Below are 6,482 nucleotides of genomic sequence, written 5' to 3' on the forward strand. Positions count from 1 at the left end.
TTTTGATAAATTCACTTTTCCTCTTTTACAAAAAAGGACTCTTAGTTTTATTTGTCTGAATTCTGACTGGCAGCTTGATAGTGCCAGTCTCGTCTTGTGGGCAAAACAGCCTAGCCAGCCAGGGCAACAAAAGAAAAAAAGTTTTGTGGGCAGGGTGCCAGTTGCTCTCTCCCCAAGTTGCATTTTCCTATGTGCCAGTCTTATCCTGTAGTCAAAGCCAGCCAGCCAGGGCAACAGAAGAAAAACAGTTTTGTGGACAGGGTGTGAGTTGCTCTCTCCTCCAGTTCCAGTTTTCCTGTGTGCCAGTCTTGTCCTGTGGTCAAAGGCAGCCAGCCAGGGCAACAGAAGAAAAAAAGTGTCAGCCTTCTTGTTCAGAGGCCATGAGGGGAATAAATTGCTACCGGTGCGGTAAACAAGGGCACAGAGCATTTGAGTGCCTGGCACCAGCCCCCCCCTCTCCAAAGAGCCAAACCTCACACAACGGCAAGGCGAAGACTTGGAAGACCCTCTGAACCAGGATGTTGGGCTTTTCAAACAACAGAGCTATTCCCTCCTGAGGTATACTCCTGGGGCCAAAGAAGCCATCCCTTCAGGACCCAGCCCCAACTGGAATGAGGAATTGGCTGGAGAAGATGACCCAATGGTGAGTGAACCTATTCCCCCATTCCTCCTTAAGGCGAAGATTAAAGTAATCACCACGGAGGAGAAGGGGGAAGTAAAGGCCCTGCTAGACACAGGATGCTCCAGATGTCTAATCAGCAAAGCAGTAGTGCAAAGATTAAAAATCCAAACCAAACCTTTAGCCAAACCCATCCGTTTCCAACAAATGGATGGTTCCCTCGTAGGCGGAGAACCAGCCACACTCCTGACAGAACTAGCTGAATTACAAATAGGTCGACACTGTGAGCTCCTGCGGTTCATAGTCACCCCCCAAATGTCAGAAGCCATCATCCTGGGTTTGGTTTGGTTGGATAAATGGACCCCCACTATAAAGTGGGAGGATGGATATTGCAAGCTTTTCCTCCGCATAGAGCTTACTCCTCTCACAGAAAATGACAGGAAAAGTCCTTTCCCCCAAGAGAGAGCAGATGGACCTTTAGTAGCAATAATGATGAAGGAAAGGACACTGCCAGGTCTCCAAAAGGTACCCCTTGAATACAGACACTTGGAGAGAGTTTTCAGTGAGGAAGATTGCAATGAATTGCTACCTCACAGACCCACAGACCGTGCAATAGAACTTGAGCCAGGGGCAGCTCTCGCAAGACCTAGAATGTATGCAATGTCACCAAAGGAGATGGAAGAGCTGAGAAAGTAGATAGACACCAACCTGAGAAGGGGATTCATTCAGCCTGCAAATTCCAAGATATCAGTACTAGTGCTCTTTAAGGAGAAAAAAGATGGCGGCATTCATCTGGTAGCAGATTTTCGCAATCTAAATGCAGTGTGCGTACAGAACACTTATCCCCTCCCCCGTATGAAGGATCTATTCAATCATCTAGCAAAGGGGAAAATATTCACCAAGCTGGATTTAAGAGAGGCTTATTATCGCATCAGAATAAAGGAAGGGGATGAGTGGAAGACAGCTTTTAACTGCCCATTGGGGAATTTCCAATTTTGTGTCATGTCATTTGGCCTAAAAGGAGCCCCCGCAGTATTCATGCAGTACATCAATGAAGTATTACACGCCCATCTTTACGAGGGCATCCTATGTATCTAGATGATATTCTTATCTATAGTCAGAACCTGCCTGACCACGTCAAATTGGTGAGGCAAGTCTTGAAAAAACTTTTGGCCACTAAGCTCTATGTGAAACTTTCCAAATGCGAATTTCACAAAACCTCAGTAGACTATGTGGGATATCGCATCTCAAACAAAGGCATAGAGATGGACCCAGCCAAGGTGAAGGCTGTGCTTGACTAGCAAGCTCCCCGCACGCGCAAACAACTGCAGTTTCTTAGGATTCGCAAATTTCTATCGACAGTTCATTCCAGCTTTTGCTGAAGTTGCTTTGCCTTTAACTGAACTCCTAAAAACCGGTTCCACTCCTACTAAGCCCAAACCTTCTCAGCCAATTAGGTGGACAATGGAATGCCAAAAGGCTTTTGAAGGCCTAAAAAGACTGCAAAGGAACCAATCCTGCAACATTCGGACCCAACATAAAAGTTTGTGATTCAGTCAGATGCCAGTGATGTAGCAGTAGTGGCTGTGTTGCTACAAGAGAATGGCAAAGGACAGCTGTTGCCATGTGCATACCTTTCCAAAAAGCTGAACCCCACCGAAAGGAGATGGGCCATATGGGAGAAGGAAGCTTTTGCTATTCGAGTAGCATTGGAGGCGTGGAGACATTTCTTAGAGGGTGGACCAATTCCTTTCAAGGTGTGGACTGATCATAAGAACTCCAGACTTGGGGGTCACTTCAGGTTCCTGAAAACATTGCACCTAGTGTGAAGACAATTCTGGTGGCCTAGGATGCGAGCAGAAGTTGAAGATTATGTGAAAAGTTGTGCCACCTGCGCCACCAGAAAACATAGACCTGGTAAACCCTCAGGGTTGTTGCAGCAAGTCGCCAACCCTAGCAGGCCCTGGGAAGAGATAGCAATGGATTTTATTGTGGAACTCCCTGAGAGCAAGGGAAACACCGTTATTTGGACTGTTATCGATTTGTTCTCCAAACAAGTTCATTTCATTGCTTGTTCAGGACTGCCCACAGCCAGACATCTAAGTTAAATTATTCTTAAAACACATTTACAGATTGCATAGAATTCCCCGTAGGATTATATCAGATTGAGGGGTCCAATTCACCGCCAAGTTCTGGAGAGAATTCGTCCGCACCATTGGTTCCACCCAAAGACTCAATTCTGCGTTCCACCCTTCCACAAATGGAGCAGTAGAAAGAGCTAACGCCCTAGTGGGACAGTACCTTGGATGTTATGTGAGTTACCAACAAACCAATTCGGCTGAACTACTGCCTTTTGCGGAAGTAGCATACAACAACTCTGTACACAGCAGTATGGGACTAACTCCTTTCCAGGTCACCAGTGGACAAGATTTCGTTCCCATGCCGGAACTACCTATTGAACCTCCTTCGTCCATCACGTTGGCAGAGTGGATAGAGAAACTGAAGAGAGGATGGGAGGACACCAAGAAGGTGCTAACAGAGGCCGCAAAAGCTTACAAGAATCAAGCAGACAAACACCGATCTCCTCAACCCCCTTTTAATGTGGGAGATAAAGTTTTCCTGTCAACAAAATACATCCGGCTAAGGCTGCCTAGCAAAAAACTAGGTCCAAAATTTTTAGGCCCTTTCCCAATTGTGAAAATAATCAACCCGGTCACGGTGTAGCTCACATTGCCTAGAATCCTAGGGAGGATTCACCCCATATTTCACTGCAGCCTGCTAAAGCCTGTGATCGGGTCCAACATTAGGCCATGTGCACAGCCGCTTCCTCTCCCCCCTAGTGATTCAGGGGCAGACTGAATTAAAAAATAATTTAGATTCCCACATTTTCCGAGGCAAACTGCAGTACCTGATTCATTGGAAAGGTACCCCCAGTCGGAAGCAAAATGAGTTAAGAGCCAGGATGTCAAAGCTGATAGATTAATTAAGCGGTTTCATGAAACTTACGCAACTAAACCGAAATGACTTAATTTGATTTAACTGATACTAACCCCTATGTGTTTATTCTAATTTTTCAGGAGATGGTTCTTTGCGAAGGTGGGCCACCTGTCAGGCTGAAGTCTTCATGTGGAGTTAGAGAGTTCAGCCTGACACAGCACAAGGGGGGATGGGAGGGATGGTGAATAGTCAGAGGGGAAAGTTACTAGACACAACCAAAGATTCCTTTCTCCAAGCCAAGGCTACCGTTTGTTCTGCCTCAACTGAAGAGAAGAGGGAGTTGATAAGTCCCTGCACACAGACTGCCTCTTGTGATGAACTTGTGGGTGTGGGGGATGTAAGATGAACCTTAACCTAGGTAGGATTCTGGGAAGTATTCAGAATCGGAATGACAATGACGTAGCTAACATGGTTCTGTTAATAAATCAAGCTCTGATTGAGAGAATTGGATTGGGGCTTGGTTTATTTCTCAGATGCTGTTTGGAATGCTGACAAAACGTTTTGTGGGCAGGGTGCCAGTTGCTCTCTCCTCCAGTTCCAGTTTTCCTTTGTGTCAGTCTCGTCCTTTGGGCATAACAGCCTAGCCAGCCAGGGCATGAGAAGAAACAGACTTTGGTAGGCAGGGTGCCAGTTGCTCTCTCCCCAAGTTGCATTTTCCTGTATGCCAGTCTTGTCCTGTGGTCAAAGCCAGCCAGCCAGGGCAACAGAAGAAAAAAGGTTTTGTGGGCAGGGTGCCAGTTACTCTCTCCTCCAGTTCCAGTTTTCCTGTGTGCCAGTCTTGTCCTGTGGTCAAAGCCAGTCAACCAGGGCAACAGAAGAAAAAAGGTTTGGGGGCAGGATGCCAGTTGCTCTCTCCCCAAGTTGCATTTTCCTGTGTGCCAGTCTTGTCCTGTGGTCAAAGCAAGCAGCCAGGGCAACGGAAGAAAAAAAGGTTTTGTGGGCAGTTTCCCTGAATCTTGGAGTTTCTGCAGTTCTCAAGTGTGGCAATTTGTTCCTGTGGGCATAGCCGCCTAGCCATCCATCCAAGGCAAACAAAGAAAAAGGCTTTTTGAGGACCTGTCTCGCTGCATCTTCTGGCTGCCACTCAAAGGGGAACCACGCTTTCATAGTTCAGGTACGTGCGGAATTAAAAGTGGGCGGTCAGTCTTGCATTGCTGCTACTGACCTCAGTCAATTTAATTTTGGGTAAAACAAGGGCCAATTTCTTTCTCTGCATCTCCTTTTTCTATCTAATGAAAAGCGCCTAGTGCTCTCTGTCAGTTTAATTTTGGGTAAAACAAGGGCCACTTCCATTTGTCTGCATTTCCTTTTTCTATCTATTCTAAAGCCTCTAGAGCTCTCTGTCAGTTTAATTTTGGGTAAAATAAGGGCCATTTCCATTTTTCTGCATTTCCTTTTTCTATGTAATCTAAAGCCTGTAGAGCTCTCTGTCAATTTAATTTGGGGTCAAACACTGGGTCTGCTATTCTGGGAGTTGGAAGTCCATTCATCTGAAATATGTCGTGGTTGAGAAACATGAGACTACATTAATTAATCTACTTGTTAAACCTAATGTGATTTCAAAGCAGTAGCACCTTGTTTTGAGCTCTGGGATATTGGTAGATTTCTCAGCGATAGACTTGTCCAACATGCAGATTGGGTAGAAAAAGTTACTGTAGAATTGATAAATCAGGGCTTTCAAGTAAATAAAAAGGGGTGGACGGTCAGTCTTGTCTTGCTACTGATCCCTGGCACATGTAATTTGGGGTCAACCACAGGGCCAATTCCTTTCTCTGCATTTCCTTTTTCTATCTAATCTGAAGCCTCTAGTGCTCTCTGTAAATTTATTTTTGGGTAAAACAAGGGCAAATTCCTTTCTCTTCATTTCCTTTTTCTATCTAATCTAAAGCCTCTAGTGATCTATGTAAATTTAATTTTGAGTCAAACACATGTCCGCTATTCTGGGAGTTGAAGTCCATTCATCTGAAATATGTTGTGGTTGAGAAACATGAGACTACATTAATGAATCTACTTGTTAAACCTAATGTGATTCCAAAGCAGTAGCACCTTGTTTTGAGTTCTGGGATATTGGTAGATTTCCCAGCGATAGACTTGTCCAACGTGCAGATTGGGTGGAAAAAGTTGCTGTAGAATTGATAAATCAGGGCTTTCAAGTAAATAAAAAGGGGCGGTCAGTCTTGCATTGCTGCTACTGACCTCTGGGTCAACAATAGACTTGTCCTAGGTGCAGATTGGCTTGGAAAAGTTCACGTAGAAGTGATCAATCAAGCCATTCCAGTAATTAAGAAGTGCTATTGCTAGCATGTTGTAAGCCGCCCTGAGTCGAAGGAGAAGTGTGGCATAAAAATCAAATAAATAAATACATAAATAAAAAGGGATGGACGGTCAGTATTTTCTTGCTAATGACCTCTGGCACATGTAATTTGGGGTCAACCACAGGGCCAATTCCTTTCTCTGCATTTCCTTTTTCTATCTAATCTGAAGCCTCTAGTGCTCTCTGTAAATTTATTTTTGGGTAAAACAGGGCCAATTCCTTTCTCTACATTTCCGTTTTCTATCTAATCTGAAGCCCCTAGTGCTCTCTGTACATTTATTTTTGGGTAAAACAAGGGCCAATTCCTTTCTCTGCATTTCCTTTTTCTATCTAATCTAAAGCCTCTAGTGCTCTCTGTAATTTTGGATCAAACACGGGCCCACTTCCTGTATCTGTGATTTTAATGTTTTTCTGATTAATACAAGGGTTCTATTGCTGTCTGGGCATTTAATTTTTACAGGGCATTTATTTTTCAAATTCTAGGTCCACCTGAACACCGCACCTTCTTCTGTTCCCAAGTTCCTTGGGCCAGTGTCACTGCAAGGCTTCAAC

This window comes from Erythrolamprus reginae, chromosome 6 (genome assembly GCF_031021105.1).
Source record: "Erythrolamprus reginae isolate rEryReg1 chromosome 6, rEryReg1.hap1, whole genome shotgun sequence".
Taxonomy (NCBI): Eukaryota; Metazoa; Chordata; class Lepidosauria; order Squamata; family Dipsadidae; genus Erythrolamprus; species Erythrolamprus reginae.